This window comes from Pongo pygmaeus, chromosome X (assembly GCF_028885625.2).
Source record: "Pongo pygmaeus isolate AG05252 chromosome X, NHGRI_mPonPyg2-v2.0_pri, whole genome shotgun sequence".
Classification (NCBI taxonomy): Eukaryota; Metazoa; Chordata; class Mammalia; order Primates; family Hominidae; genus Pongo; species Pongo pygmaeus.
Genome location: NC_072396.2, coordinates 39,204,812 through 39,232,309, shown reverse-complemented (window position 1 = coordinate 39,232,309; position 27,498 = coordinate 39,204,812). Strand labels below are relative to the sequence as shown.

Genomic DNA, 27,498 nt, shown 5'->3' with positions numbered 1-27,498 from the left:
TGTCTCTCAGAGCAGCTAGGCTCAATACTTCTGCTTAGCTTTGCTATTCTAAAGCTTTTTCAGAAACAGTATAGTGGTTCTCAACACGTTTTCTTCCAGTGCTACTCAAAAAGCAACAAGGTGCTAAAGGGTAATCAAGTGAACCGTGTGATAATTAGGGATGCAATTTAAGTAATTCAAGTGTATTGTCCCAAATTTAATCAAGATGCTGCTGCTTACAACAACAACAAAGCACACAAACCGTGGTGGAAGATTCTCCACATTGTATCACATCACCGTCTTAATGCTACAGGTCTGTGTGATTCATTGCACTAGCCAGTGGCTACTGAGCACTTGAAATGTGGCTAGTGCAAACTGAGATGTGCTCTAAGTGTGAAATCCACATCAGATTGCAAAGAATATGAAAAATAAAGAATATAGAACATTTCATGCATATTACTTATTTCTTTTTACTTTTTAATGTGGGTACTAGATAATTTAAAATCACTCACAAGGCTCACATATTGTTTCTATTGAACAAAACTGCCATAGATTTTCTTTAAAAAGAAAACAAAAATATCAAGGGAGAAAAGCATTTGAAATACACAACATAGTTCTTGACTATATCTATGTTACTTAGGACAGGCCCAAAGACCATCCAAGGCCTAAAACTTACTGGCCATTAAAAATAGCTATAAAAATGCAAAGCCACCTGCATTGCACAAACCTTAATATACTCCAGTGAATGGCATTCCTTTTAATGATGATGTCATCAAATCCCCCAAAAACAAATACCTGGTAAATGTGAAATGAGAATCAAGTAAATAAATTGATAAATAACTCAGTTTTCCAAATCCACCAAGGAATGGTCAAGAAGTCAGAGGTGTTAAAAACCATCAGAATACCTAGTTGACAGCTGAATATAAAATAAGGAGCTTTGACATTCAACTCCAATATTGACCTGAGATGAAACAGAAGAATAAGGCAGACAGTACAATCTTGCATGCAGAGATATTTATTGTGCTACTTAAGTCAAAATGCATGACATTCATTTGAAAGCCTCCACAGAGGGGTACTATACTCTGCCCACTATGCACAGGTAAGGACTCTTTCCCTGCCCAGTAAAAGAGGACTGGAGTTGTTTTTTTCTCTCTTTATTTTTAACAGGATTGCCAAATATTTGCCAAAGCCTTTCCAAAGCCACATTCATAAATAGGTCCTCATTCATAGATGTGACCAGGATCACTCCTGGAGTCATTTGCATAACTTGCTTGGGACTTACAGGATGTTCCTGGGAGTCCACTTACCAACACAGCTCCCATGCCCCACAGCGGGCATTGTGGAGGGGGGTATAAAAAGAGTACTTGGCATTAATGCCAATGGACTCCTATTTCTGGACATTGCTCAGGAGAAGACAATAGGATCTAGAACTCTGCATCTGAAAAGCCTGTTCTAGACAGTAGGGAAGTTCACCTTCATCCAAGGGAGTTCAGAGAGACAGCCAGTGCAAGCCACTTGAAGTTAGGCAGACTTGCTTTCCATATTCAAGTCCAGAGGGCTCTCAGCAGGTGATCTGAAAGAAAGAGCTATAGAGCCCTACTGTGGCCACCAGAGGACTTAGCAAGGGCTGGGTGGAGGGCACTACCCTCTAGAGGAAGCATGCATTATTACCAGTTTAGTGTCCATACTCTGTGCCATTGTATGCCAGATACATATGTATATCTGTGCCATCCCCCTACAAGGGGCAAAAACCACTCAGTTTGAAAGTATACTAGAGATAAAATAATTTTTAAGAGACTTTTTTTTAAACCATAGGGTTTGAGTCACTTTAGCTTTGGCAGGGGTTTGAGACAACTACACAGACTTTACATGGTAATCTGGCCCCTACATTCCTCATTGTGGCTCTCATGATCTTGACTGGGCTTACTCACATGCCTGGGGACTAGCTACCTGGCAGTTTATCTATGCTGGAAAAGGGTGTTGGACTAGTACACACATTCACACCTACCCCCATATTTTAAGTTCTTTACAAAATGCTTTCGAAAGTATTACCTCACTGACCTAACAATCTGAAAAGTGTTAGCATCTCCATTTACATATGCAGAAACTAAGGCCAAGAGGGTAAGTGGATCAGTTTCCTCTGAGGAGGCTCGGAGTGCCCACTGCCAATCCATGAGATGCCTACTGGAACCTAATGCTTCTGCCAGCCAACCACCACACCAGCTTAACTTACAAGTCATCCTTGCTCATCCCTCAACGCAAATTCTTCCAGCCATAGTCTCTTCAATTTCTCTCTTTATCCACTTTCCCAATGTGTGATAAATTGCAAAAAATGCCCCAATTCCGCACCTCTTCTTACGTCCCTACCCTTTGCTATATAATTTTATGACTTTGAAACTTAGCTATGTGACTTTCTTGGACCAATTAGACGTTAGCAAATGCGACTCGAGCAGAAGCTTGAAGAGCACTTAAGCAATTCTGCTTGCTTTCATTCTTGTCTCTGTCTTTACTATGATAAGGCCATACCCAGGATAGTCCATTGGTCCCAGAAGAAAGATGAGATACACACGAAGCAGAGCCAAATTACCCCAGCCAAAGCCAGTATAGATTAGCTGACAGCTAGGTAACCCCCAGACATGTAAGTTCAACCAAGACCATTAGAGCCACGTAGCCCCCCCCCACCCAATCTGACTCCAGAAACATGCAAAATAAAGTTATTATTGAATGCTCTCAAGGATTTATGGTTGCTATGCAGCATTAATGTGGCAAGGGATAACTGGTACTCACTACAGCACCCCTACGCACCTACCCAAAGTCTTCCCATTGTTACTCAGTTATTTTGTTGAGAAATAAACTCCTCTCTTCTGAATGTGCCTTTCACTTCCCAGCCCTCTCTGGAACCCAGATCTCCTCTGAGGGTACTGCGTCTTCTGTGGCCCTTTCTCCTACACCCAACACACTCATTGCCAGGAGCCACAGTTAACATCTTTCTCATGCCCCAGTGCAACTTCCGGATCACTGCCCTTTCACTCCCGAATAGTCATCCTGCTCTCCTGATGCTCAGACCATCTGGCTATACCATATACCACACTCTATCACTTCCTATTAATGTCAAGTACCAATCTTTTTATATTTTTAAAGATTAACAGCTGGTTGATGGTTGTACTTTATTCCATGCCCTATCATCCAGGGTGACTTCTTGCCTTTAGCATCTCAGTCCTGAAGTATTCCCAATGGCAATGATCTTCACCTTCATTCCATGTCTGCTACCTACTTCCATAGCCAGAACATAAAATTTGTCAGAACCTGAAAGTACCTCCAGAATAGTACATTTAAAATCCCACTCTCTGACCATAGCCCTCTCATTTTTCCAGCTCTCACTTCTTTAGTACCACTATATTTATTTTTCAATCGTTTATTCAAAGCCTGTCCTGTCCCAGGCACAATGCCAAGCACTGAAGAAATAGCAGTGAACAAGAAACAGTCTTTGCAGTGACAAATTCACGTGATTCCCATCCTCAACAGATTCCTGACACTGTCTGCAATTTTCTCCTTTGGATCTCTTTTCCACTCTCCATAAGATAATGTTTTCCAAAACACCGTCTCCTCAAACTACCTACTTGGTCCCACGAAGTTGCCACAGATGACTTATGTCTTATACATCACAAAGAAAATTGAAGCTATCAGAAAGAAAATTGCCTCATACCTCTAAAATTTTCATGTATCCACACTTGCTTCATCCTCCTTCCCAATTCTCAAAATCAAAGATGTGTCCTGTTCAAAACTAATGCTTTCACCTGTGCTCTGGATCTCATCTCCTGGGATCTCTACTTTATTATTTTCCCCTCTCCATTGGGTCATTAATACACAGTAGTTATCTTCAAGTAGGACTAGCTGCTCAAACAGATAAACCCTCAAGTCTCTCCCTTAACATATTTTTCTTGTTCACATAGAATTGCACTGTGAGTACTTGGAAGGGAGCCATCCAAAGATGGTCCTCAGTTGTAGCCGACAGATGAGGAAAGAATGGAAGATCACCTGGGGAGGCAAGGCTTGGAGGTGGCATACGTTACTTCTGCTTTCATTATCAACTAGAACCCAGCCACCTGACCACACCTAACTCTGACGGAGGCTGAAAAAGGTAGTCTAGCTGTGTGCCTAGGAAGAAGATGGAATGGGGTTTGGTGAATCCTACTAGGCTTTGCCTCAGTAGTTAAGAAAAGGAGTTTTAAATTCAGAAAGACCAGGGTTCAAATCTCAGGCCTGCAATTACTCAGTGGGTGCTGGTGAGCTGATCTTAGGATTTAGACAGATTAAGGGAGACAATAATAAGAATCTCCTAAGCTCAACAAGGTGGGAAATGTATCTGCTCCATGCCTTGGTAGCTGGCTAGATACATGTTGCTAGTGCTCAGGGGTCTGGAAAAGTATACTGTTTACAGGCAAGGGGGAACTATTTTTCATCTTTATATCTTCCATAAATGAGTAAAAGATATGGAAAATTCCAAGGGTGTCTGGTCTCTTCCAGAAAACAAAAAATTAGGACAGACCTCTGCAAAGTGCTTTCAAGACTTCATTGTAGAAACTCTCAAACCTTAGTTGTATATTAAAAATCATCTGGGGAGCTTTAAAAAATTCGATTCCTGGGCCACACCCCAAACCAACTAAATTAGATTATCTGGGTGTGAAACCCAGGCATGAATATTCCTTAAAACCCAGGTGATACCAACGTACAGCCAAGTTTGAGAACTACCACCTTAGAGGAATGAATATTCAATATTGTATTTTTGCTTTCTAATTCAAGGGAGCAAGATACAGAAAGATTAAATACACTACTTATAATTGGGCAAGACAATTCTGCCTTGATTGTTTCTTCTTGACTTAAATCTTCAGGCTCTAGTTACTATTTCTAGGCAATGTTTCTTAGCTTAGAGAACATTAATAACTGAAACCTATTTCTTCAGTGACCTGTAAGGTTACTGAGCACTACTAACCTTACTTAGAGAAGTCAACATTCATTAGTCAAAAAACAGAGAAGTCTCTCGACTGTTAACATAAATAATTTAACAATCTAAAAATAAATACAATAATTGTCCTTGCATAGTACCTTTCATCATGAACCTGGTTTTCAGGGTCTCAAGAGATGTGTGTGGTCAGAACCAATCTGGCAGCAACATTTCCTCCAGCTGGTAGGCATAATACAGCTTTACAATGTGAAGCTTTAAATAACAACATTTTGATGGCTGGTTGGGGGGCCATAGCTTACTAGGTATATAACAGAAATGCTGAAAGGCAAATTATGACTCATATATTATTTGGTTGTGCCTCTTGCCTGGAGCCAGCCTAGGCTATCCATCTTTATAAATGACTACAGTGTATGGATCTGAAACAAATGAAAACAAAACAAACAAACACTCAAAAGCTCTCAGAGTTGTTTGCCAAGAGAATAAGAATCCATGCATCCCAAGTGTGACCTTGGGTCTGTTTCTTCATCCTTAAAATAAGCACAGTGGATGACAATGTGGGTTGTGTTTCAGTTCTAACACTGAGATACACTTATTTCTCCTCCTTGTGACTCTACCAAAGGCACTGGGGGGTGGGGGGTGGGGTCCATGGAGAAGTATCTAGAGCATAATTTAGGAAATACAGAAGTGGGGGTTTAAGGAAGGGTGCAGCTGTGGGCAGAACTAGTTTTTGTTTTGTTTTGAGGGAAGAAAAATCTGTTCAGTTTGGGGACACATTGAGTTTGGGATATCAATATAGAGATGCCATGAAATATAAGTCCAGATTTCAGGAGAAAGTCTGAGAGTTTTCAGGATTGAGCTATTAGGTTGGTGCAAAAGTGAGTGAAGTTCTTGCCATTACTTTAATGGAAAAAAAAAACCTCACTCACTTTTGCACCAACCTAATAATGTATAAAGTCATGAGATGGCATGAGGTCACCAAACGAGTATAGAGGAAAGATCCACAGACTGACACCTGGAACCCACTCTGCATTAAGGGACTGGCGAGAGAATAAGAACTTGTAAAGGAGGCTGAGAAAGAGCAACCAGTGAGATAGAAGGATAGCCAAGAGAAGATGGTGCTTTGGAAGCCAGGTGAAGAGAAACTCCCAGAATGCACAGTGAGCTTTCAACTTCTCAGTGATTGAAGTTGAGTCCTCTTCGTGATTATTGGGAGGAATGGAAGCTGAGTTCCAGGAAGGTCTTTGATCTTACCACATGGCATTATCTTCAGTGCTTGCCTCATCATTCAAAAAGAAAGCCAAATTTCTCAGAAACCGAAGGGTCTGCTAGTAATGCTTACAAATAGGAGTAAATAAAACTGACAATGATCACACTTCAGAGTTTACAAAGTGCTGCCTCACATGGGCTCTCCTCGGATCTCCACAACTTCCCTGTGAGGTGAGAAGGGTTGGCTTCAACTGTACAGATAAAACAACAAACTACAAATCAATCAAGATTTAAGACCTACCATCTAGGTTGTAGAAAAGCCATAGAAGTTAGGTCTTCTGACCTCAAATCTTTGGTTCCATCTTCCATACCATATTACTTGTTATTTAAATGAGGAGAAACCCAGCTTCTTATTCTCCTCAGTAGGCAAGGCTATCCCAAACAAAGAGAAATATACACACAACTAATATTTGTATATCATTTTGCAGATCACACTAGCGTGTGATCAACATCAGAAAAAGAGGGGAAAGAACCAAGTCTGGACTAAACAAGTTATAGAAACCAAGATTAAAGACAGGCATGGGAACTAGGACTGCTTTTCTCTGCCTCACCATGGGCTTACTTTACATTCTACTGAAGGTAAACTGCCAACATGGCACTCAATCTCTCCACCTTCCCAAGTAAGACTCAATTCTGATCTAATGCAAGATATCACATACCAGTCAGAATCCTAACTAAAGTTACAGCTTCTTTTCTTTTCTTTTTTCTTTTCTTTAAAGACAGGGTCTCACACTGCGGCCCAGCCTTAAGTACAGTGGTGCAATCAAAGCTCACTGCAGCTCAGAACTCCTGGGCTCAAGCGATGCTCCCAACTCACCCATCCAAGTAGCTGAGATTGCAGGCACATGCCACCATGCCCTGCTACTTTTAAAAAGCTTTTATAGAGATGGGGGTCTCGCTATGTTGCCCAGACTGTCTCAAATTCCTGACTTCAAGCTACCTTCCTGCCTTGGCCTCCCAAAGGCATGAGCCACTGCACCTGGCCCAAAGTTACAGCTTCTTATTTAGAGCCAAGGATATTCAGTTATTCTGAGCCTTTCAGTCCCAGTCAAATCAAAGAAAGCATAGATCCTAGAACTAAGCATGAAACATTTCAAGTTATTTTAAAGAACTAACTTCAGGACCAATAACCAATATACTGTGGGGTCTGGCCAAGGCGTGGCAACTTGAAATTTTTCTGACTCACTTCAGGGATACAAAAGCAGAGTACTACATTAAATCAGTAGTTTTTACCTTTATAAATTAGTTTAGATATTTGTGGATTATTAGCCATAAACAGCCAAATGGTAGATTGTAAATGCAAAAGTTACTTATATACAGCATACCCTGGATTAAAATTCTGCATCTGCATCTGTTTCTGAAGTCAGCCTCACTAGAGAAAGTAATTATAGTACATCAGCAAAACTAAGTGGGACAGGTCACCATAATCACATCAGTTTGGATGCTATGTTTCTGAAATGCAAGTGACAGCAATTATTCCCTCTTTCTGATCAGGAAGCTACTGCATTTTTATTTATTTATTTCTGAAAGATCACAAATGAAGGTAATACAAAATTTAAAAGATACAAAGGAATATATGGTAAAAAAAGAATCTGCCTTTCACCCAGAACCTCTAATCTCCGAATTTCCTTCCCTTAAGCAAACCACCGTTACCAGTTTGTGTTCAGGGGATAATTTGCAATATTTTGATGAGAATTCCTCTGATCTTCCACCCCTTTCCTTACAGCCTTACATTTTACTAGTTTACTCTTTGTCCTTTTCCCAGATGAGCTATTGCTGTGTTGTTGGTTTTAGTTATTTTATTCAAAAATCCCCATCAAAAGCTGTGGTCTACCACTCTTCTCGTATAGCTACAAAGGCAGACAACATCTTATTCAGAGGCTCAGGTTTAGTTTACCAGGATTATTTTCTAAAAGTTAAAAAGACTACCAATGACAAAATAACCAGGTATACCTGCCCAGGACTTCTCAAACCCCTGTGTCAAGTGAAGGTAAAAGAAACAGGATTGTCTTTAAAAGTAAAAAATAAAATGCTATATGATGGGCTGATCATCCTTAAAAATCAGTAAAGTTGTGTATTCTAAGGGTAAATTAAAATGTCTTTCCATACCTATGGTATCCTTGCTGATATCTAGTCCTCATATCTTAAGCCTTCTCACTCAAGACATGGCTGCTTCTTAGAGTACAAGACTATAATTTTGTCTGGTAATTAATAGCTACAGAGTCTAACACCCTTGGTTGCTTATGCCTTTCAAGATCCACAGGCTGTCCCAATCTATTCAGAAGGGAAAGCATCGCTAATTCTAACGGGCTTTAAGTACATATTTACTGGGCTTCTACTATGTGCCAGGCATTGTGCTAAATGTTGGGAACAGAGTGAGGAAAAACACATGTCCTGCCCTCCATGAGTCAGGAATTTCAGTGTGCCAAGGGGCAGAGACCAATCGGAAGTCTCCCCACACTCTATATTCCTCACCCAATGTAGTGCCAAGATATTCTTAGATTCCACCTGCCCCATGTCTAGTCCTTTTGCCTGATGGTGGGTTTCTTCTCTGCTCTGACAGGTTGTGGGTTTCAGAACTGGGTTCGATCCCTTGAAGGTGGACAGTAGACAACAGAGGAACTGTCCACACCTTGTAGTCAGGTCTCTAGGGGCCAGATCAGGCCACTGCTGGAGTTGAGGAGGGAAGATTCTGATCCCTTTCATACCTTTTCTCCAGATAAAAATTGTAGGTCTGCAGTAACAAGTCCTCTGTTTCATTTGTGACACAGAATGAATTAAGATAAACCTGGCTCCCAATCTCAAACAGAAAAGGCAAGCAATTTCTAAACCAAGGGCCCTAAGAAAGGGATTTTCAAATGCCACATGTTCAGAGCCTATCTCGCAGGAAATGATTTAAAGACCAAGACAGGGCTTTGCTCAACAATAAGAGACAAGTGTTAGGTATGGCCATCCCATCTGCTCCCATGAGCAGGCGAATTCTTTACAGGGTGGTAGTTAGGGTTTATAACATCCACGAAGAGGATTTTCCTGATGGCCTATCATCACTGAAGAGTTAGAGTTGCAACTGAAAGACAAGAAGAACGTCAGAACTGTGTACTTGCAGAAGTCACCCTACCCCATTCACAACTCTCCTACCTGCTTTCCTTCCATGTCCCACCACTTCTTTCCTAAAACATGGCTTCCACATTGCTACACAGGCAGACAAGTCCATCCACCCTCTCCATGTCCCTCAGGAACTTCCAAATGGGTCTAAATAACAATAACTACATCACACTACTTTCTCTAGCACAAGGGATAGATGCCATTGTCTCAGGGAAAAGAATGGGAAAATACATTATGTTTAAATTAGGAAAATCTGAGTAGCTTCATTTTTGGTTTGGAGCATATACTTCCTTGGTGATTTTTCTTTATTTAACTTCCAAATGTAAGTTTATAAAACATCTGTATTTATTACTATCTGCAACCCCAAAATAAGATGACTTGTACAATACAGGAGAGCCTTCAATCATAAAAATTCATTCTTAAGTTATATACAATTTTACAGTTTTGTCGGAGTATGCTCTGTGTTGGCAACCCATGAACACAAAACCGAGAATGTCAATACTGTAGATGTCACAGAGCTGCTCAGATTTTCAATCTAATTTAGGAATGAAGGGTTATGAATCTAAAATGACAATATGTCCTGCCTGCTAAACAAGCTCCTGCCCTTCATACAACTATCAGCCCCCTTAAGGCTTCTGTGATTAAAATAAGCAGAAAAGGATCATTTAGAGACAATGCAAAGGCCTTTCCTGTAGCTCTTGAGAGGGACTCAAGGCTGAGCCATGCCTTAGCTAATAAACACTGATAACCTACGCCATTTCAGGCACCATTTGGAGTCTAAACAAGGTGAGGGCATGAACAATATCACCCGCAAAGAACACTTGCTGTGCTCTTTTAGGAAGCACCAAGTACTCAAAGCAGAGCAAATGCAACAAGGGCAGCATCCCAAATTCCATAGTAGGGCAGACTCCGATGCTATGGGGGCCCTGGTGTGAGTGGGGCCCAAACAGCTGGCATGGCTGCTGCCTCCCAGTCAAGCAGGAGGCCTGTGATATCCCAGGGGCAGCAGTGGCCACCACCTGGACACTCTTATCACTTAGGCTCTTGATGCTAGCAAAAATAGTACATTTCTTGGCTGTCTGAGATTTTTCAGTGCGTGGTAATTTGACATTTCCAGCAAAATTGGCAGGTCCTGAGATATAATCTCAGGACAAAGACAAAATAGGGATGAAATCCTTAGCAAGGCACAGGTGCCAAAGTGCAATGTCTTCAAAGACACAGTTTCACCGCCAAGAAGAAAAGCCACCCAGCTTCCACTACAACACAACTACTTTGTTCCACAGTCTGTGCCACCCAGATGCCTCCCCACCTACCACCACCCACAGAGAGACCACCAACTCCCAATCCCATACAGCCAGGATCTGTGCCCATTGTCCAGTGAGGCCCCTAGACCTAACACAGCATCTCACAGAGAATCAAATGAAGGAAAATGTCTGACCTGTAAACTGCTGAACTCACTGAGCAAAGGAATTAACATGAAGACTCTCCTAGCTAGTATGAAATGCTACCACTCTCAAGGTAGCTCAGCGACTAGAGGTATAGTCTGAGAAGCCAGACAGTTTGAGTAAAAGATCTGTGGGGAAATGAACCCTCCTTACTCTCCCACTCTCTCTCAGACACAAAAGTTCCCACTGGAAAGCAAATCAGAGGGGGAATTATGCCTCATGCACCCTGACTTGACAGTAACTTCCAAATACACGCTATCAAGAACACCCACCCAACCATCTGTCCGTCTGTGATTCCTTTGCTTATTCACACAGAGAAAAAGCCCAATAAAAAGGAAGTCAGCTGGCTGACAGTCTGAGGGCTTTCTGAACTTCCCCATCCTCCGGAAATGCACAAGCCAGGTCTGCTGTTCTATCCAGAGAGGAACAGCATTTGATGGAGATGAACAGCGGATGACAGTTAAAGATCAGTAAGAAAGTAAACGTATAATGGATTGTGAACTTAATGAGTTCTGACTTCCCTAACATGCTTATTGAAGTCTCTGTACTCCTGATTATTTAGAATTCATGCTTCCTGTTCTCCTAGTCTGTACCACCCTACGGTCCTTCCCAGTGATGGCCTGATTCTCTCCATCTTCCTTCCTCCACCTCCCTGAGGTTCACTGCACCAACAACTTCCAAGGTTCATTCTTCCTCCATTACAAACACCTTCCTTAATCCACCCAAAATATTTTTAAATCATCGTATCGCTTAAGTCTCCATCAGTTTGTCCTTCTCTCCGACGTGAACAAACACATAGTAAAAATGTAAGATGAGGCTGTTTTTCCCAGTAGTCAATCTTACCCTGTCCCTTCCAATCCCCACAACAAAGAAAACTATCACCCATCTGATCAAATGGATGGGTAAGCCTCACAAGATGAGGGCTGATTTCCCTAAATCAGAAGAGAGGCTCACAGAGCAGAAGGAGTACTCTAAATAAAGAGAATAGCATACAAATAATGAACCAGTGTTGCTCAAAGTGTGGCATGAAGTCTTCCTGCTTGACCAATGCTTTGGGAGTCTGTTCAAAATGCAGATTTCTGAGTACAACATGACACCTACCAAACTAGTCTCTCCAGGATGCATAAAATGCAAAACTCTGTATTGTCTATAGAGCACATCCCTCTAGGTTATCAGGTTCTAAGCTCTCACTGCGTTTGAGCTATTTTGCAACTTCATAAGTTGCAGGCAACTGGAAGATATTAAAAACTCTGTCATTGTCTGGTTTTGCCTGACTTCCCTCCCCCTTTAGGGGAAAAAATCAGTTTTGCTTCCATTTGCAATTCTATTCCTTTACTCAATATAAATTTGTGCTTTTTGACTTTTTCCCTTTGAACCGCTTATAACTTCTGCCAGGTTCCCTCATGTGGGTAAAATGAAATCTTTAAAACATGTTCATCCTTATCTGTATGAAAGTAATGATTTTGCCTTTTCTGAATATTATCTTTTAACAGAGGTAGGCCCAGGAATCTCTACTTGAAAAAGATGATTCTTCAGCACGAGAAAGTGGGAAAACCAGCACTCTCGGGCTGAATGCAACCAGCCAGGCTCTTTGTAGATAAAGTTTTCTTGGAACACAGCCACGGACACTGTGGCTGCTTTTGAGCCGCAGTGGAGTAGTTGTGACAGAGACCCTGTGCCCTGCAAAACCTAAAATACTATCTGGTCCTTTAAAGAAAAATTCTGCCAACCCCTGCTTTAGTGGAATAGCTTTCAAAGTCGATATTTATCAAGCAAATCTTTTAGAGTCACTGCAAGGTGATTGTGGACAGGCTGGCCATGCCATGGAAAGCTCAGTGGAAATACTGACACTGAGTATGGTACCAGCACTCAAAAGTGAGAGGAGGTTCATAGGGGCTCAGGGAAATTGCATAGAGTGGCTCTGAGGAAAAATACACTTTGTGTAGCAAGAGTAGCCCACCTCAGCAAGCTATGGAAAGTGCTTCATACATCCATTCAGCAAGCACTTATGGAGAATCTACCACCACCTATAGCAAGCAATGGGTACTCCATAGATCAAGCTTGTCCAACTCACCTTATTTTGTTGTTGTTCTGTTTTGTTTTTAGGCTTTTAGCAGCCTGAAGCCATGGTTTTTAAGTTTCTGTCTTTAGTAATAAGCGGAAAAGAGGGATGAGGAAGGGGCTTTGCTGGCCAACCAAAACAGAAACTAAGAATCCATGACTGTATTCTTGCCCTTGGACACCCCTGCCATAGATGAATGAGGCAGGAACTCTGCCCTGCAGATTCAGAACATAATTATCAGCCACCCCTGCGTAGTGGTTAAGGTATAGCCATTGAGAGAGAGGCTCTGGAGCCAGTCTTTGTGGGTTTAAAGCCCAGTTCCACCACTTACTAGCTGTATAACCATGGGCAGACTCTCTGTGCCTCAGTTTTCTCATCTGTAAAGTGGAGATATTAATATAGTACCTGTCTTAGAGAGTTGTTGTGAGGCTTTGGTGAGTTAATACACATAAAACTCTTAGAACAGAAGCTAACAAGTACTAAACGCTGTCAATTAGGGCTATGACTATGATCAGAACCCGCAATTACACACCAGTTGCCACAGTAGGCCTCTGATGTACATTCTCTCTAAACCTTACAATTGCTACTCAAGCTGCAAATTATCCCCATTTAATGATGCAGAAACAGGCCCAGAGAGGTCAAATGACTTTTCCAAGAATGCAAGGTAGAGACAGGATTGAAACCTAGATCTGACTCTGAAGTCCAGTTTTCTTTCCAGTCATTCTCCCTTGTGTGAGGTTGTCTAGAGTGATGGTGACCCCAAAATCACAAGTCTGCCTTCACGAGGTCTTCTACATTTCTCATGGGATTCGAAATCTGGCTTTGGAATAGCAGATTTTTCTACAATGAGACACCTAAATATTTCTCTTTAGGCAAGAATGGAAAAGATGATATCCCCATGATGAAAAAGTGTTAAAAATAAAATATTTTAATACTTTAAGCATTTTATTCCTCTCAAATAAAATACTCATGGGATATGTTACCCAACATTTTCTTCTCTAGGTAAAAGGTCTAGTTAAATTTGAAAACCAATACAGTAATGCAGTTTACAGAGTGTCCTTGTAATGTTCTTTAAAAAAAAAAAAACTGGAGAGGACATTAAAAGACCCCGAATGTACATTTTAAAGCAGCTGAAATTGGTCCAGTGCTCTTTCAATCCCTTTAAATGAAAAGGGTTCTCTCTAAAGAAACTAAAAATAATTTGGCGTGAGACACTGTATGAAAATGGAACCCCAGCTCATTTCAAGGTTTCATAGGCAGAGGCAGGCTGATATTACTTTGCATTGGGAAAAAAAAAGCTTATTTTCAGCTATATGTCAATATTTTATATTACATTCTTATAGGAAAAGGGCTAGCTATAGTTATGGAAAAGAATATAAACAGAATCTTGTACTTAACTAAGCAGCCATGCTTAGAAAGCTCACTGAAGCTGAAACTTGTTACAAGAATGATAACACCCCTCAACACTCGAGGGGAAAAAAGATTTCATTGTTTAGCAATATTTCTAATACTCTAATATTCAAATCCACCCAGTCCATACTTAAGGCTATAGGCAGCTCCTTAGTGCTGAAAACAAACAGTTTTTGAGACATAATTTGGTCTGAACAATTTGGTTTGACAAAGGTTTACAAAAAAAAAGAATAAATCTGTAAAGACTCTACAGCTCCCATTTATGGCTGTATTCATTTTGCAAATCAGTGACTTCATACTGTTGCAAAAAAAGCAAAACTCTCAATAGGGAAATGTGATGCTGGTGCTCATGACACTGAATGGGTAATGAGTTACCTAGCCTTGTGGCCATATAGAAAATAAGTCCTTCATTACTGCACAATATCACCCATAAGACACACATTCTACTGGGTGTGCCAGAAAACCATGCATGCTTTGTTCTCCAGATAGACAGCACAACAGTGCCCATGAATGACCTTCAGCCACACACCAAGCTAGCAGGGAGGCGAGAGTCCCTGCAGCTGGGGAAAGCAGGTGCTTCTCACACTTTGTGGGTGTCCCATTCACTTTGTAAAAGCCCAATCAAGGTTACACAACTCAAAACATGTCAGAATAGTTTTCTCCTTCAAAGTCCAGTTAACTCATAGAGATCTTAATAGGATTCACAGGCATTATTTCAACTCGGCCCCTGGTGTACGGGAAGAACTGGACTTGGTAAAAACCTTCACAGGGTTTCAAAACCCAAATCTTGGACTGCATTCAGATCCCAGCACTGCCACTTTTTAGCAGTGACCTTGGATGCACTGCTTAATCTGAGTTTCAATTTGTATTTTGTAAACTAAGGATAATATCCATTCCTACTTGCATCTCTACACATGAAAAGAACTCAACAACAGTACCTGGCACAAAGGTGTTCCATAAATGGTCAGAAGCCTTGGGCTTTGGATAGTCAAAAATGTACTAGATTCAATAATGTAAAAAAGAAACAACAGTTCTACCCTTCAGGTTAAGTCGGTGGAAATACATACATCTAATTTCACTCTCTTGAAACCCCATAAAAACCACGTAAAGGAATTGTTTTTTAAAAGACAAACTCAGGAGAACAGGAGATGGGACAATAGGAACAACATTTTGGAAGCTCCAAAGCAGACAGATGAGTGGTAACCAACTCAGCAGGCAAGGGAAAAAGATGAAAAACAAAACAAAACAAAACAAAACCTCAAACCAGCAGTCAGCAAAGCTGAAAATGGGCACAGGGCTCCTCTGAAACTGGGGGACAAGGGGGTCTCAAACATGCAGAGGCTGGAAAGGAAGGCATCTGAGAAGCTGTTATGTCTAGCTCCCCTTTCCATTCCACAGAGGGACTGCGCTTTCCCCAGCCAGGAAAATATCCAAAGGATTATTTCCTAAAGAGGGTAAAACATAGGGTACCTATCCCGGGAGGCATAGTCAGGTCATGAGTATTCTAATGAAAATAGGGTCATTAAGTGACCAAATACACACTGAACCCTGAATGCAGAGAGACTGCCCTCAATTCCTCTTTCCCCAAGAAGCTCCCAGACTAAGCACTAGACCTACCCTTCCTGCAGGAGACTTGAAGCCTTCTCTAGGGCATCTAATAACCCAAGGTGAAAGACCTAAAGATATATTGTCATAGGTATTTCCCAACAAATGCCCAACCCAGATCACTCTATAGTGAAAAAAAATTCAACAAGCTCCACCAACCTGCTTAGCTTCACAGCAGCTTTCTAGTTCCCAAGAAACTAAGGATTACCAGACATCTGAGAAAAGCCTCTACCAAGGAAGACAGATCAAAATAAGCAAACAAAAGAGCACTGGGAACAGAAACTATACACCTAGGAGAAAAATTAAGCAAATATATATCAATGATATCCTTGGAGACATAAGATACTACATCCATAAAATAAGAAAATTTTTTTAACCCAGGAAACTAAAGAACTGAAACAAACACTTTTGGAATTGAAAATTATTATGAGAAATCAAAATTAAGAGAAGTGTTAGAGATATTACTCCAAAATTAGAGCAAATACGAAGAGATGAAAAATAGGAGAAAACAGAAAACCAGATAACTGTTATGAAGATTCCAGCTCCTGAGTGTTAGTTGCAGAATGAAAAGAAAAATGGAGAATAAACGTTTCAAAAATAATTTCCCAAAACTGAAGAACTGAGGTGTCAGAATGAAATGGCACATAGTATGTCATAGAATGCCCAGCATAGTGGATAAAAACAAACCCATGTCATGGCCCATTAGTGTGACATTTCAGATCCTTGGGGACAAAAAGACTTTATAAACTTGCAGAGAGAAAAAGAAATCAGGTCCTAAGTATCCTGTCAGGAATCAGAATGGCTTCATACTTCTTTACAGCAATAGTAGAAACAGAAGACAACAGATCAATGTATTAATTTTCCTTTAGAGCTTTGAATTCTACTCCCAAACTCCCATCAAGTATGATAGTAGAATAGACATTTTCAGGTATGCAAGGCCTCGAAAAACTTACCTCCCTTGTACCCTTTCTCACAAAGTTACTGGAAGTGCTCCACTAAAACCAGCAAGCAAAACAGAAGATATAAAAAGAAAAGAAGCTCTGACTCAGGAGAGAGGCCAAGGGAAGCTCCGGATGACAGCTGTGTACTAAAAGAAGACAACCAGTCCAGACTGGTGCAATGTGACTCAAGAGAGGGGCACACTGAGAACTTTCATCACAAGACGCCTGCTGCCGTTAAACCTGAAAACAATGATGGGGTGAGCTGGATGAGGCTTCTTCTGTTTTGCTTTTCCTGGCATGGGCTGAGGAGATTCCTGTCCTTCTCCACCGCCTGAACCAGCAAAGGACTCTCATTTCACTCCAAGGCAGCCTTCTGAGAACTGGAGGCAGGCATCAAAGAGCTGAAGAGTAGGAAACGCAGAGCAGCCTGTGCCCCCACCACATTCGTGCTGGGCGCTCAGTACCAGTTCCACACTAAGTGTTGTCAAATGTCCTGCCTATCAGGAGCCCCATTTTTCCTCAGATTCACTCATGGCCTTACCCACCAACTTCCCCACAATAAGCTCTGAAAGCAGAAGCCAGATTTCTCCCAGAGACTTGGTGGGCTTTCATCAAACAAAACCAATGCCTCTCTTTCCTTGCACAGCTAGGTTTGTGCTTGCTGCTTGGTTTTCAAAACCATACAATATATTGTTTAGGAATACATACATAACTGTGGATGCTAAAAAGATAAGGAAGAAAATGAGTGACAAGTCAGGGTAGTGGTTATCTCTGGAGGTTATGCAACTGGGAAAGGGAACAGAGGAAAGGTCTTTAAGGAGCTGCTATTTTCCCATTTCTTAAACTGGGGGTGTGGGCCCGTTAGTATTTTAAAATTATTCTTTATATTGTACCTATCTACTAAACATTCTTTTGTATTCAATACATTTTGCAATTTATAAGATGATTTGGGTCACAGATTATGTTACAAAGAGTACAAGAATCTATACCATTTGTCTCTGTTGTTCCCCATAACAGCAGTGGACAGAATCTGTTCCCACCATCACGATCTTTTAATATGGCCCAAGACAGCAGTCACAGAAAAGCAATTCTAGAAGACACTTTATGGCAGGAACAAACAGAAACAAGACCCTCTGTAATTAGCTTTCATATACAGCCATGAGAAATGCCCTAATGCTCCTCAACTAGTGGGGATTCCTGCAAGCTGACAGGCTTCTGAGAGAAACTGAAGTGTATAGCCAAAAGAGATTGTTCTCACCATTTCCCCAACGTGACTTAGTCTTGTTTGAACAAACTGGCAATTCCAAAATAAATACCCCAGACAACAGGTTCACTTTCCCAGCATGATTCAGATGAAGCAGCAGAAATGTTTATTGTTAACTACCGACCCATGTTTGGTTGATTTCCTTAAACACTATGTATGCTATGCACATACCACCATGACTAAAAGTCACTTTTCTTGAAAGGCATCTTGCTATTCGATTTCACTAAGCTGCTCCAACAGAAAAACTCTTTCCAAATTCTCATGTGCTGAATATTTTCCTTCCGTGTCTAGTCAAAGAAAGAAAGAAGTCATTCTACAGCATTCACAGAGGACTGAAGATGATGCAGCCCAAGTCTCATGCTGTTTAGCCATCTGGCTGAGATGTGGCCTGCCTTCCCTACCCACCGATTTTCTCTTACCTCTCTTGGAATTCAACTCACAATTCAGATGCAGACAATCGAAAGCAACTGGGCACTGATTTGAGTAAGAGCATTATATTCCACTAACCTGACTAATAAAGTGAAACAGCTGGCTACATTACATTAACACCAATGGATTTATACCTTGACTTTTCTAAAATATCACTGGAAACAGCACCTTCAGAAAGAATAATTTTTCTCAGACTTAAACTGCCTCCACTTGAAGAAGATTGCTCCATTGTGAATAGGCTCACCTCTGAGAAGACTCAGTGAAGTGTATCAAGACATGGCCACAGTACTCTTTTTCCTCAGATGTTTCTGCTAAAGTATTGGCCATCAATAATGACTCTTCTCCCAGATTAGAGCTTCTCAACTGTGGCTGCACGCTGGAATCACCTGGGGAGCTTTAAAAACTACTGGTGCTTGGGTCTCACCTTCCAAGAATGATCTACTAGGTCAGGGATGTGGTCTGGGTTGAGTTTGGAGAGCTCCCCAGGTGATTCTAATGCGCAGTCAAAGGTAAGAACTATGGTCTATTAGAGAATAATAGTGACTAGTTTCCTCCTGTCGAAAATATAAGCTAACATTTCCTAAAAACCATCACTGCTTTAACAGTGTGTATGTTTACATATGCCATGCAGCATAGCTAAGTAATTAAGAGCACAGAATCTTGAGTTAGGCTACCTGGGTTTGACTGCTGGCTTTGCCACTCACTGGCTGAGTGATCTTGGACAACTTATATAACTGGTCTGTGCCTCAGTTTCCTTATTTGTGAAATGGGCTAATATGAGTACCCATAGATCACAAAATGGTGAGTATTTAATTAGTTGATATTTATAGAATGCTTAAAACAATGGATATGACACAGAACATGCCTTAGTAATGTTTGTTGGATAAACTGTCAAGCCAGTTTCTGTCAAGAACCCCAAATAATACAGAATCAGATACGACTTTCTTTGGAATGCCAATCGAACATTTTTAGTACAAAAATCTCTCAGATTTTTTGTACTACCTCTTATTTTTATAGGAAATTTATCCAGCTCTGGCCAAAGGGGCATTTTTGAGGTCCAAGAGGGAAATTTAACATAACCTAGCGACATTTCTTTATTGCTGGGTCCAACCCTCTCTCCATCATTTCAGACATCCATGTCATTGCTAATAACCTGGTGTGAAATCTGAGCACTATATTTGCAGGAATTGGCAAGAACGGCTTTAGAATTCCAAGTTTTTTATTTTCAAATGAGTATGTAACTGTCTCACCTAGAAGATAAAGGAATATTTTTTTCAAAGAGTTCTCTGTAGCCTTGTAGGAGATAGAGGTCCTTGGATTTTTCTTACTTTAATTATATACATATATATATATACACACACACACATATATATACACATATACATATGTATATGTATATATGCTGCATGCCAAGCACCATGCACAGAAATTTATTGATTTAAAAAATATTTAAAACAGGAGATCAAAACTGAATGCAGTCCTGAAATGTGAGAACAGACACTTGGCTGCACAAGCTTTTCAACTACACAGATAAATATAAAATAGTATTTGAGGAAAAATAGTTTCATACACGTAGCTCCTAAACACAGAGGAAGCCTGATGGTAAACATTTCAGAGTCTCTCTGTCTTCCACTAATAATAGAACTGATTTATTATCAAGGCAGTGCAAAAATGGTGCAGAAAGGTTGTGTGAAGAGAGACAGCTCCAAATAATATTCCCCAACACCACTTCAAAGACATTCAGCTTGCTAATGCTTTCATTCAAAAACCAACACTTAAATTCTCTAATGCCACAAAATCGCTTCTTAAAAATAATGTAAGCTCATTTTGAAACATGCAGATTACTCATCAGACACTGCTGAGAGAGTGTGTAAACAGGCTCATTTCTACAGGGCAATTTGGTATGCGTATTAAAAGCATTTACAGTGTTTATCCTCTAACACAGGGATTTATCCTTAGGAAGTAATGGACACTCATGTGAAAAATGCACGTGCAAGAAAGGTCATCATAACATTTCTTAATAGCAAAAAAAGAGCACTGATTACCTAGATGGTGGTATATTCATACAATGGGGTCCTGTAGCATAGCAAAATATTGAGTGAAATGGGAAAATATCTGCGATAATGTTATCAGGAAAAGGTGGTTAAGTTATTTGGACAGCAGTACTCCATTTTTGTGGAAAATAAGGATATTAATCACTGAAAAAGTGTATGGAATGATGCACAGCAAAATGTTAAAGGAAGTTATCTTTGATTAATGGGATTGCGGGAAATTTTCTTTCAGGCAGTAATTTTTAATTATTCAATTATGTATGGCTGGCACAATAAAATGAATAAAATAGCTACAATTTTAAAAATAAAATGTAATAAAGATATATTAAATAATACTATGTATATAAAATAAAGAAGGGGAACAGACCACTTTTCAACTTTCCCATATTTCTCAAGAGTTGTCTAAAATAAGTTCAGTAATGGCACCAAGGAAAGTTACCACATAGTTCTTATCCACTAAGAAATGGCCAGAAAACAAAGGCAGTGGAACTGAACATTTTAAAACCAAATACTGTCTTCTGAAGTGAGGGCTACCCATATTGGACTGGAGTCAGCAGTCAAGTGTTTTAAAACGTTAGGTTCTCAAGACCCTAACTTTGGTACATGCTAACAGTTCAGTTACCTCACCTTTTTTCTTTAAAAAAAAAATATATATTTTTTGGTGGGGGGGCTTTCTGGTAAAAACCAGAAAGCCTGCTAGACAAATTCTAAAAGAGCTGTAACATTACTTTTTTTTATCTTTAAACAGCATCTCAAGAACTCTTCTGGAAGTGTGAATTGCCCAAAGGAAACAGACGTTTAAAGGAACCGAAAGCTTAAGTGTCCCCAATTTACTTCGACTTATTTCTTACCACACTGCCACCGCCCTCCCCTTTGCTTTATTTCTCCAGTTCTCCCATATTTCCTAAGGGCTGGGGTCCTTCCCTACCAGGGACCAGGCTAAATCAGGAAAGATTCAAGGGAATCTAGGGTTTGGGGGTTCCCGGGAAACAGAAAGATGGCTTTGAAGCCATTCAATACTCATTTGGTAATCTTAATTCTAACTCAGAATTGGTTCTTCTCTTTCCCACCCCCTTTTTTTTTTTTCTCAAGGCTAAAACTAGACCCGAGACCAGTCTTTCTGCAGACACTAAACATAGCCATGTTTTGGTTTCTGCAGGATCAGGAAGAAGGTGAGTCCTAAAAATGGTTGGGCAAGTTCAATCGTCAGTGCTCACCTTTGGTCTCACACAGATGCCTCAGATGTCAGAATATGAAATCACAGAATTATAGAAAATTAGAGTTGAAAGTGGCTTTCTAAATATTATAGATGAATGCTACAAAAAGTGTGCTCACTAGTCTAGCAGCAGCAGTACTGCTTGGGTGCTTGTTAGAATTGCAGATTCTCCAGTCCCACCACAAGTCCACTCAATCAGCAGCTCTGGGTGTGGGGTCCGGGTACTTGCAATGTTTACTAGCTCTCCAGGTGCTTGAGGCTCACCTAAGTGAAAACTACTATTATAGAGTAAGAAGCTGAAGCACAGTGAGAGTATCATTTGTCTTCACAAAACGAGAGAGAGGAAAAAAAAGCAGTGAGACATCTAAATAAAGCTACACTATTTTTCTGTTTCAAGATCTGCAATGCTGTACCCACAGGTCTCTGGATTATCTTTCATTTCTAGTTGTCTTTTCGTTTTTACATCACTACCCTTGGAGAAACTGTGGCAACCATTACAGAGCAGCCCAAGGCAGTCTCTGAAGTGTGAAGGAGCGTTTAATTCAAACTCTTTTTACAAATCACTAGATTAATGAAATTCATCATACATGCTAGTTCTGGGGTGTCAACTGCATGCAAATCATATCTAACAAGCTAAGCGCAGACTTCTAAAGTAGTTCCCAGAAAATCAGAGCAGCAAATGCTAGAATAGGAACTTGACTATATATTAATGTAAAAGAAGAACTGGAGTCCCTTATCTTATTTTCTCAGGCTGTCCTTCTCCACATCCACACCAAGACTCAGAGAAGAGCTCTGAAATGTAGGGAGTTCTAGCTCACAAAATAATTTACGTTTCCAAAAGATCATTTCTAAATCCTTTGTTTGAAAGCTGGACACATTTCTTCACTAAACAACGTTATAAGTGGTCTTAAATGTCCAATCAAAATAGATTTACAATAAAATTGGCATTATAAAAAATCTAATCATTTAAAAATACTTCCTCTGGAAAAAAAGTTCAAGCTCCAATTTAGGTGTAACTTCACAAACGGGGCCCCATTAGGTATGGGGATCACAGCAGTAGTTTCTGGTGATGAAGAAATGTTGGGGGTGGATGTCTGGTGTTGCATTCATCACTTCCAGGTTGTAAATCACCAATATTATGGACTTAGGATTCAGGATCCCAAGACGAAAAGATCACACTTACTGCATCAGCTACTATCCTAGAAAACTCTGACCTAATACCTTAAAGAAGGCTGTAGCTGTGGCTCGTCTGGGTACCAAGACCAAAGTCAACTGACGTCTTGTCTTTATTATCTTTTACATTTTCCAACTCTTTCACCCGCCAAGTTGGGCTAGGTCCTGCCTCTTTGTAATTCTAGTCTCCACTCAATGTTACATAAAATATATCGATGTCTTAAGAATGTAATATTTTTCAAAGGAATTAGTCTAATTTCTAATCCCTTTTAAAATATTACATTCATAAGACATTATTTTTTATGTAACACTAAAGAAACCCTACATCCCTTAACTGTTGCTCCCAAATCACCCCATATCCTCCAGTTCTAGGCAAATACTAATTTACTTTCTGGCTCTACAGATTTGCTTATTCTGGATCATTTTATACAAATGGAATCATATAATATGTGATCTTTTGTGACTGGCTCATCCATGATATAGCATGAATCAGTACTTCATCCCTTTTAATTTCCAAATAATATTCCATTGTATGGATATATCACATTTTATTTATCCATTTATCAGTTGATGGACATTTGGGTTGTTTCCACTTTTGAGCTATTATGAATAATGTGCCCAAATGCCCATTTATACACAAGTGTTTGTAAGGAAATATGTTTTCAACTCTATTGGGTATATACTTAGGAGTGAAATTACTGGATCACATGGTAACTCTATGTTTAACCACTTAAGGAAATGTCAGACTATTTCCCAAAGTGTCTGCAGCATTTTACATTCCCACCAGCGATGTATTAGGGTTCCAACTTTTCTACATCCTTGCCAACACTTCTTTTTTATTATAGACATTCTAGTGAGCATTAAGTGGTATTTCATTGTAGTTTTGATTTGCATTTTCCTAATGGTTAATATCATGCGTTTTCATTTGTTTATTGACCTTTTGTACACTTGCTTTAGAGAAATGTCTATTTAGATTCTTTGCCCATTTTTAATTATTTGCCTTTTTAATATTGACTTGTAAGAATTCTTCATATATTGTTGATACAAGCCCCTTTTCAGATATATGATTTGCAAAAGTTTTTCCCATTCTGTGGGTTGTAACATCCACTTTTTTGCTTATCACACAGAATGTGTCTGTCTGAATAGTTTGGTAGTACAGAATATCCACTTATTCCCGAATACTCAGCTCAAGGGGTTGCAGTCACATACTAGCTGGCTTTCTCACTGCTTAGTCCCACCTAAGGACCTTGTCATTACTCTTCCCTCAGCCTGGAACACTTCTGGAGCACATGGCCTGTGCTCTCACTGCATTGAAGCCTCGCTTCAATGTTACCACCTTTGAGAGACCTTCCCTTCCCATTTTCTCTAAAATTGCAACTCCTCCCGCCCACCTCTCCATTCTCTTACCCTGCTTTTATATTATGTAAGTGCAAAGAAAATACATCAAGAATTGAGATTTGTCAGAAACTTTTGTTTGCCTTTCTTTGACTACTGGTTAAATTGGATGTTTTCTTGGATGTTTATTGGCAGCCATGTGCATATTTATATTTCTTCTTTGTAAATATTCCATTCATGACCTTTGTTAATTTTTCTATTGACATATTTGTCTTCCTTGTTAATTGTTAGGAATACTATGCCTTTGTCTATTATCAATAATTTTCCCAGCTTGTGTTTTCCTTGTGTATTCATGCTGTTTGCCATATAAGAGTTCATTTTTATGGAGACTAGTCTATATTTATTCATTGCCTTTGATGCATTCTTTTTCCAGGAATACAAAAAGTGATTAGGTATTATACTTAAAATACTTATCATAGCAATCCCTTTGTCAGACTGCCCTGTGATTTCTCATTCAGAAAGCACATACATCATACTACTGCAGAAACTTGGTTTTCCTTCATGCTCAGCTCTCATACCTCATCACAGCAACTAGTAGTGTTGCTTTCATTATATTAAAAGCATTTAGCAACTAAAAGGTCCACTGTGGGAGATGACTACATTAACAACCCCAGTAAGTCACACTTCCCCATATCTAAGCCCTTGTGTAGTCTTCCCTCCCACAACGACACTGGGCTTGGTGATGTGACTTGCTTTGGCCAGTGAGACATGGGCCAATGTTATGTAGACAGAAGCATCAAGACTGCTTGTTCATTATTCCTGAGAACTCATCTGCTATGATGTGAAAAGCTTAGGTTGGCCTCCTGGAAGATGGGAGAGAATGTAGTGTGCCACCCCAGCTAAGGTCCAAATGCATGAGTCGGCCTAGATGACACCATGTGGAACAGAGATGGGCCATCCCAGTTGAGTCTAGCCCATACTACCAACTTGCCTAATTGTGAACAAATAAATTATTGTCTTCAGCTGCTAAGTTTGGGGATGGATTTTTATACAACAATAGCTAATCATTCCCTTACCAGTAGATGTATCTTATAATTCAGTTCAATGAAGTGCTATGTGGCCAGTATATCTTTCAAAACACATACAAAAACATAAAACATTTTTATGCTGGGTTAGAGGAAAAACATGGAGGATAAATATTTGTGTCAATGGGGATAAATTAAATGGTAGATGGTTTATGCCAATTTCCATAATTACTGATTGCATTTATATTTATTTCATGTAAATTTTACAAGTTTTTAAATGGAAATTCTTTTAGTAAAACAGCCTTTAAGATCCATCTGTAGAGTATCTATTCTGGGGCTTCTCCCACAACTATACTTACCCCATGGCAGGGACTACAGTCTCTACCATTGTGTTCTTAGAAATGACTCCCTTGACTCTTGTTTGAGCAGTTTTATGTGATTATCTAAGTCCCAAAATAATATCATCCTATCTGTATGATATACCCTATATGATATGTACTTCCAGAAAGGGAAGTATCCCTGCTTACTAATTAACAACTGCATATTTTCACATCCAGTTTCCATGCCTGTTTCAGAATATCATGGTCTTCTTTACTCTACCTTGTAGTATTGATCCCTGTGCTGAGGTATTCATGAGGTATTCATGAAGGGACACCTTCTGCAAAAGAGACTTGGGAAGGGAAGACCAAACGTCTACTCAAGGGACTTCCCTATATGAAGGGAAATTTATAGAATTCAATCTAATGTGTATATAATGCTGGCTGATTCCTTGGATGATGGTGTTCATGAGGTCACAGTCTGGCTTAAACAGACAAATTAACCTATTTCATGAAAACACCACTCCCACCTTCTCAAAAAATCTTGTTCTAAAGCCACAGTTCATTCAAAGCCCTAGGTATGTGATTTTGAAAGGGAGGTGCTAATGTAACGCCCATTGCTATTAGAAAGAATATAAAGCAGCCTTCCTGCTTATTGGAAGAAAAGAACATCACTTTTTGTTAGAAACTACCCAAATTCAATCAAGCAATAAGTCTATGACACTTGCTAGCTATGTAGGCAAGAGAAATGAGGCTTGGAAAACAAAAAACATTGCTAAATTATACCCTCTCATCCCTCCTATTTATAGGTTGTCAAATTGTAAGATTCCACTCTTAGCTGGGCTGGACAGACGAGACAGAAACAGCATAATATCTCTGGAAGTGACAAACAGCTGGCAGAGCTTACGTGCTTCCCTTGCTGATAGAAGAAACAGAACAAAGGGCCAAAGAAGTGAATGGCAGTCAGTAAGCCCGAAGTGAGACGCTTTTCACAAGTGGGCCTTCCATTTCTGTGCTTTACAAAAAAAGAATGTGGGGGGTTGGGGAGAAAAACAAGATCAAGGGAAACTTAAGACCCTTTGTATGTTTAGGCTTTCCAGCTGGGTACACAGCTCACCCAAATATCTATCCTCTCCTGCTGTTACTAAAAATATATGGAACAGCTCTTCTAGGAGGAAAACGGTCACATATCACCAAGGAGACAGGAAGATACTCATGATATGGTTTTTAAAATGACTTGAGAATCCAAGCAACCCTTGATTCCTCTCTCTGGACTCTGCCAAGAGGGTAACTAAAGTTTCTGCCTAAAAAGAGATTTTCTTCTCAGATAGAATTTTGTCTGTTCACATCTGATACTGGGAATCAGCTGAAATCTAAAGTGCCTTAAAACTAGTTCATTGTGAAGGCAGACATTCTGGCAGGAAAACTAGAAAATGCTGCCACCAAAATAAATGCACATTGTCTTGCACCAACTGCTACTAGAAAGAGATTTCAAGGATTCTAGCAGAAAAGAGAGGATTGACAAGAAATTGAGCATGGGAATGCTATTGGGAGAAATGTAAAACAAAATCATTTTCAAATGAAGGGTATTTCTCACAAAATTGGAAGGCAAAGCTTTCTTTCTATGATATGCAACATGGAAGAAACAGGATGCATATTTTTCTCACAAGTCTCACACAGTCGCTTTTCTTTGAATAATGCCCTTTGCTTGCTTCCTGCTGCCAAGAAAATGTAGGGCAAGCTAATACAAGCACTGCAAAATGGGGGACTCCATTAAACCTGATTGCAATTCATCTCCACATCCCCAGTACTTGGTTGACTCAAAAAAGGCTGGCTATTTGTGTGATGTTCCCATTATTTTCTCATTTTCATAATGCCTATTATCTTTGAATTCACCATTAATATTACA

General features: G+C 39.9%; 1 protein-coding gene and 1 non-coding gene across 2 annotated transcripts in view; both read right to left on the bottom strand.

The window, feature by feature from the left end:
• The window catches only part of TSPAN7 (tetraspanin 7), a 126,426-nt gene that overhangs the window by 60,813 nt on the left and 38,115 nt on the right, over positions 1-27,498 (bottom strand). The gene's annotated exons all lie outside the window — the stretch shown is intronic.
• On the bottom strand, positions 21,189-21,250 carry LOC129025527 (U7 small nuclear RNA). Its single transcript, XR_008497277.1, has one exon. It is a non-coding gene; the product is annotated as a U7 small nuclear RNA (small nuclear RNA).